This window comes from Sus scrofa, chromosome 13 (genome assembly GCF_000003025.6).
Source record: "Sus scrofa isolate TJ Tabasco breed Duroc chromosome 13, Sscrofa11.1, whole genome shotgun sequence".
NCBI lineage: Eukaryota > Metazoa > Chordata > Mammalia > Artiodactyla > Suidae > Sus > Sus scrofa.
This window is the reverse complement of record NC_010455.5, coordinates 92,043,315-92,050,398: the sequence shown is the minus strand read 5'-3', so window position 1 is coordinate 92,050,398 and position 7,084 is coordinate 92,043,315.

The following is a 7,084-nucleotide window of genomic DNA, read 5'->3' as shown; positions in this document are numbered from 1 at the left end:
TTCTGCCTATGTTTTCCTCTGAGTTTTATAGTATTTAGGTCTTTAATCCATTTTGTAAAAAAATTTTTTTCCCCACTGTAAGCATGGGAACCCAGTTATACATACATGTATACATTTCTCCTCCCATTGTTGTGTTGTGATGTAAGTACCTAGACATAGTTCTCAGTGCTACACAGCAGGCTCTCATTGTAAATCCATTCCATGAGCAATAGTTTGCCATCTGTTGACTCCAAGCTCCCGATTCCCCCACTCCCTGCCCCCCAGGCAGGCACAAGTGTCTTCTCCAAGTCCATGATTTTCTTCTCTGTGGAAAGGTTCATTTGTGCTGTATATTAGATACCAGATATGGGTGATATCATATGGTATTTGTCTTTCTCTTTCTGACTTATTTCACTCAGTATGAGAGTCTCTAGTTCCATCCATGTTGCTGCAAATGGCATTATGTCATTCTTTTTTATGGCTGAGTGGCATTCCATTGTGTATGTATACCACATCTTCCTAATCCAATCGTCTGTCGATGGACATTTGGGTTGTTTCCAGCTCTTGGCTATTGTGAATAGAGCTGCAATGAACATGTGGGTGCATGTGTCTTTTTTAAGGAAAGTTTTGTCCAGATACATGCCCAAGAGTGGGACTGCTGGGTCATATGGTCATTCTGTGTATAGTTTCCTAAGGTACCTCCATACTGTTCTCCATAGTGGTTGTACCAGCTTACATTCCCACCAGCAGTGCAGGAGGGTTCCCTTTCCTCCACACCCCCTCCAGCACTTGTTATTTGTGGACTTATTAATGATGGCCATTCTGACTGGTGTGAGGTGGTATCTCATGGTAGTTTTGATTTGCATTTCTCTAATAATCAGGGATGTTGTGCATTTTTTCACGTGCTTATTGGCCATCTGTATATTTCCTTGGAGAAATGTCTATTCAGGTCCTTTGCCCATTTTCCCATTGGGTGATTGGCTTTTTTGGTGTTGAGTTGTATAAACTGCTTGTATATTCTAGAGACTAAGCCCTTGTCCGTTGCATCATTTGAAACTATTTTCTCCCACTCTGTAAGTTGTCTTTTTGTTTTCTTTTTGGTTTCCTTTGCTGTGCAAAAGCTTTTCAGTTTGATGAGGTCCCATGGGTTTACTTTTGCTTTTATTTCTGTTGCTTTGGGAGACTGACCTGAGAAAATATTCATGAGGTTGATGTTAGAGAGTGTTTTGCCTGTGTTCTCTTCTAGGAGTTTGATGATGTCTTGTCTTATATTTAAGTCTTTCAGCCATTTGGAGTTTATTTTTGTGCATGGTGTGAGGGTGTGTTCTAGTTTCATTGCTTTGCATGCAGCTGTCCAGGTTTCCCAGCAATGCTTGCTGAATAGACTTTTCCCCATTTTATGCTCTTGCCTCTTTTGTCAAAGATTAATTGACTATAGATGTCTGGGTTTATTTCTGGTTTCTCTATTCTGTTCCAGTGGTCTGTCTGTCTGTTTTGATACCAGTACCACACTATTTTGATGACTGTGGCTTTGTAATATTGTTTGAAATCTGGAAGAGTTATGCCTCCTGCTTGGTTTTTGTTTCTCAGGATTGCTTTGGCGATTCTGGGTCTTTTGTGGTTCCATATAAATGTTTGGATTGTTTGTTCTAGTTCTGTGAAAAATGTCCTGGGTAATTTGATAGGGATTGCATTGAATCTGTAGATTGCTTTGGGTAATATGACCATTTTTACAATATTAATTTTTCCAATCCAGAACATGAAATATCTTTCCATTTCTTTACATCTTCTTTAATTTCCTTGATTAATATTTATAGTTCTTGGCATATAATCCATTTTGAGTTTATTTTTGTGTATGGTGTTAGGAAGTGTTCTAATTTCATTCTTTAACATATAGCTGTCCAGTTTTCCCAGTACCAGTTATTGAAGACACTATCTTTTCTTCAGGATATATTCTTGCCTCCTTTGTCATAGATTAGTTAATCACAGGTGTGTGAGTTTATTTCTGGGCACTCTGTACTGTTCCATTGATCTTTCTCTTTTGGTGCCAGCACCATCTTGTTTCTATGACTGTAGCATTGTAGTATAGTTTGAAGTCAGAACCCTGATTCTTCCAGCTCTGTTTGCATTTCTCAGCATTGCTTTGCCTATTCAACGTCTTTTGTATTTCCATACAAATTTACTTATTTTTTTTGGTTCTAGTTCTGTGAAAAATTCCACTGGTAATTTGATAGGGATTCACACTGAATCTGAAGATTGTCTTGGGTAGTATAGTCATTTTGACAATATTGATTCTTCCAATCCATGAATACAGTATATCTTTCCAACTGTTTGTGTCATCTTTGATTTCTTTCAACAGCATCTTATTGTCTTCTTCTTATAGTCTTTTCCTCTTAAGGTAGGTTTATTTCTAGGTATTTTATTATTTTTGATGCAACAGTAAATGGTATGATTTCCTTAATTTCTTATCTTTCATTGTTAGTATATAGAAATGTGAGAGATTTCTGTGTATTAATTTTGTATCCTGCAACTTTACTGAATTCATTGATGAGCTCTAGTAGTTTTCTGGTAACATCTTTAGGATTTTCTCTGTATAGTATCATGTCCTCTGAAAACAGTGACAGTTTTACTTCTTCTTTTCCATTTAGATTCCTTTCTTTTTCTTCTCTGATTGCTATGGCTAGAATTTCTAAAACTTTGTTGAATAAAAGTGTCAAGTAGATATCCTTGTCTTGTTCCTGATCTTGATGGAAATTCTTTCAGCTTTTCACCATTGAGAACAATGTTAGCTGTGGGTTTGTTGTAAATGGTCTTTATTATGTTGAAGTAGGTTCCCTCTATGCCCACTTTCTGGAGGGTTTTTTTTTTTTTTTTTTTTTTTTAAATCAGAAATGGATGTTGGATTTTGTCAAAAGCTTTTCCCAAATCTATTGAAATGATATATGAGCTTTATTCTTCAATTTGTTAATGTGGTCTATTATACTGGTTGACTTGAAGATATTGAAAAATCCTTGCATCCCTATGATAAATCTCACTTGATCACGGAGTATGATCCTTTTGATATATTGTTGGATTTGGTTTGCTAGTATTTTGTGAAGGATTTTTGCATATATATTCATCACTGATATTGACCTGTAATTTTCTTTTTGTGTGGTATCTTTTTCTGGCTTTGGTGTCAGGGTGATGGTGGCCTCATATTTGGGAATTTTTTGGAAGTTTCAGGAGGGCATGTGTTAACTCTTATCTAAATATTTGATAGAATATTTAGAAGCCATCCATGAAGCCAGCTGGTCCTGGACTTTCATTTTACACAATTTTTTAAAACACAGTTTCACTTTCAGTATTTGTAATTGGTCTGTTCATATGTATGGGATTTGCTTGTGGTACAAAAATGCCCCTCTTACCGTCTTTTTGTGGCTTCTTTTTTGTATTTGGGTGTAGAATTTATTAGTAGTTGCCAGTATATTTTTTCAGCAATTGTTCAGCAGCAGTTAGTTGTGGTTTTGTGTTTTCACGATAGGAGGCGAGCTTGAGTCCTTCTACTCTGCTGTCTTGTCTTTAATCTTTTCATCATATCTTTAATAAAAGCCAAGTAATTAAACACAAATTGATTATCTTAAGTGCTATGTAGTGACTGGAGTAGTTTTGGAGTGAATAATGGAAAAAGCCTAAGCCAAGTCTTAGGACCATTGTTTGGTAAACTGGGGAAAGATAAAGGACTGTGTAAAATAAAAGGCACTGAAGTAGAATTTCTAAGTCCAATTTATAAAGTGCATTTCTCAGTTTTATAACTTGCTCTTTTGAATTCTATCTTGGTTAATATATAAGCTCGATTGATATGTTATTAATTAACTCCACTGAATACTATCAGAAATGAAGATGTCCTACATGTGTCCTTTAGCTAATTCTGCTGACTTTATGTAAAATTAGTGTTTTATTTGTCAATGTTCTACTTTCTAGAAAGCAAGAAAAAATTTGGATAACTCCTTTTTCTGTGTTGCTAAGGGAATTCCTATATAGAGGGTGGGTAGCCTAAAGGAAAAAATTTAATTTACAGCAAGCAGTACTTGCCCAGGAGAGAAACAAACCTAATGCTGTGTTTCACTACAACATTTCTAATACTAGTTATCTTAAATAGCATGAGATTTAAGTAACCCTGATCTGAATCTAACTGGAGATTTTTTGTTAATGATCAAGGGGACTTTAAACAGACATATTGACTCATCAGTACTATATGGAGAGCTAGTTTTCAATTCTTAATTACCATAACCATTGTGGAGCATGCCCTTTCACTCTAGTTCTTAAAAAAAAAGTCTCCTTTTCCTCCTTTGAAAATGATTCAGTGAATTTCTTGTCTGGTATGTGTACTCTGCCTGCCAATTAACTCAGCATTAAAACAAAAGTTTTCATAGTCTTTGTTTTATTATTTGACAGTAGGGAGAAAGCATTGAATAGGATTGAATAGTAGGTTAAGGCCTGTGTGAAAATGTTTAAAGATCACCTATTACATTTCTTTCTGTTTCTCTGTCTCTCTCTCATTCATTCTCTCTTTGCTTTATTCAACAGTCTCTTAAAAATATACACTTTAACTTTTACAACATTAAGGTGAAAATTAGTAGTAAGCCACAGTAACAGATATAAGTAATAGAAATTGTAGTCAATAATTTTCTTATGAAAAAGCAAATATTTCTCAGATAAAAATAGAGACGTGGAAAAACCTTTATTCTTTTTTTCTTCTTTTAAAAAATTTCTTCTTTAGGAACCTTCATACTGTTTTCCTTAGTGGAAATACCAGTTTACATTCAATAGTGTACCAGGGTTCCCTTTTCTCCAAATTCCCATTACCATCTACCTCTTGTCTTTTTGAAAACAGCCATCCTAACAGATATTAGGTGATGTATCATTGTGGTTTTGACTTGTATTTTCCTGATGACTAGTGATATTGAGTACTTTTTCTGTACCTATTGGCTATTTTAATGGAAGAAATTTTCATATATTGGGTTACGGGGAAGTCATTCTGGATTCTACACAATTTGGCTTGAACTTTATGCTAAGTAGAATAGCCTATCTTATAGCCTGTCAAATATCCAGGGCATATCTGTTTAAACCATTAAAGAAATGAATGTAGTTACCATATTGTTTAGAATGTCCACTTTCAACATAGGGATAAGTGCCCCACTCATGTCTCTAATGCTAGTACTCCTTTGAAGACAAGGTTTTCTTCCCAGACACCAACATCATGCTATCAATGTGTACATGCTATTCTGTCTCTTTTGAAACCTTGAAAGAATGTACCTGTCATATTTGATGTTTATTCTTTTTTTTTTCTGATAAAATATAAAAATGTACTTCAAGCATCCAAAATGGAACCATGTGGCCATTGCGAATGTGGTTTTGGACATGTTCCTGCATCACTGAGAATTTGAAGTTTCTGAACTATATAAAATTCAAGACCACCACCAGCCATTCTCAAAACGTGTACAAGAGTTACTGAACCTGAATTTAGGTCCACTCAACACACAGGAAAGTCAGTCTACTGACACTGGACTGTGGTGAAGGAAAGTATAGCACTTATTGCAGGGTGCCAAGAAAGGAAAATGGACAGCTGGTGCTCAAAAGACCCAAGCTTCCTGACAGCTTTTGGAGAAGGGTTTTTAATTGCAACATTAGGGGTGTGGGTTGTAGAGTACCTGATAAACTTGTGGATTGTCTTCTGATTGGTTGGTGGTGAGGTAACAGGGTGATGTTTGGGGAGTTAATATCATCAGTCCTTTGCTTGCAGTCTGAGGTCAGTTTGCTTGTGCTCAGTAGTTTGTTTGTAGGAGTCTGGTTTCCATGAGAACAACTTAGGAAAGTGCGTCATTGTTACCAAAGTTCTTCAGAGAGGTCTCTATTATGTGGCTCATCTACTGGTTAAAGTGTTACCAGTTTCCTGGCCCAATAGCTATTCTTTGTTGCTACATGTAGGTTATTTTCGTAATCATTAAATCTTGGGCCAGATGTTTGAGACTCAGGGGAGGCCTGAAGCAAATCCTTTCACATCAAGGGACAGGAGACACAAGGGGCTTGGATGGTTAAGAGACCCCCTAAAGGTCCTGCTTGGTTTCACTAGTAGCTGCCAGGTGCAACTTCATGGCCTCAAGGTCTCCCCTTGTGACTATTCAACCATTTCCGACCCTAATTAATCCTTGCTTAACAAGTACCGTTGCTTCTTGCCAGCTCCAATCCTAATTCCTGACAAAAAGTTTAACTTTGTGCATTTTGCTTATACAAACGTCCTTCATTTTGTAGTGTTGCAGAATACGATTCAAGTGCTTCCTGAATCTATGAATCCTGAGCTATGTCTTCAATTTGGCTCAAGCAAAACTCTTTTCTATTCCTATTATAGATTGTTTATTAATTATTCCCATCAACAATCTGCATGTCTCCTTTGAAAAATGTCTATTCAGATCTTTTGCCCATTTTTTAAAAGGTTTTTTTCTTGCAATGACTTGTATGATTACTTTATATATTTTGGATATTAACCTTTCATTGATATGTCATTTGCAAATATTTTCTCCCATTCAATAGGTTGCTCAATAGGTTGCTCAACAGTTTGATGTAGTTCCACTTGTTCATTATTGCTCTTGCTTTTGGTGTCAAATTCAGGGAATCATTACCAAGACCAATGTCAAGATATTTGTACCCCCAGGCTTACTGCAGCATTATTCACAGTAGCCAAAGTATTGAAAACATTATCAAAAAAAAAAAAAAAAAAAGCGTTTGCTGCCCAAAATATATAGAAGCCAACATATGGCACTGGTTTTTGAGGAAAGAGCAAGATTTATTGCCAGGCTGAAGGGCAAGGAGACAGGTTCAAATCTGTTTTCATGATTCAGGGTTCAGGGGAAAATTTAAGGGGCTGGGGATAAAAGCTAGTATGCAGAAACACTGTGGGGCAGGTTTTGATTGAAGGGCTTTGGAACTTGGTCATTTATGGTAAGGATGGTAAAGGGGCTTCAGCATCAGATCTTTAAGACATTTCCTTTGCTTCTGAAAGGGTTCTGGCACTCAGGTTCTAGTCATTTCCCATTCCTTTGGTTTGGTGTGAGGGAAGAACTTCGGT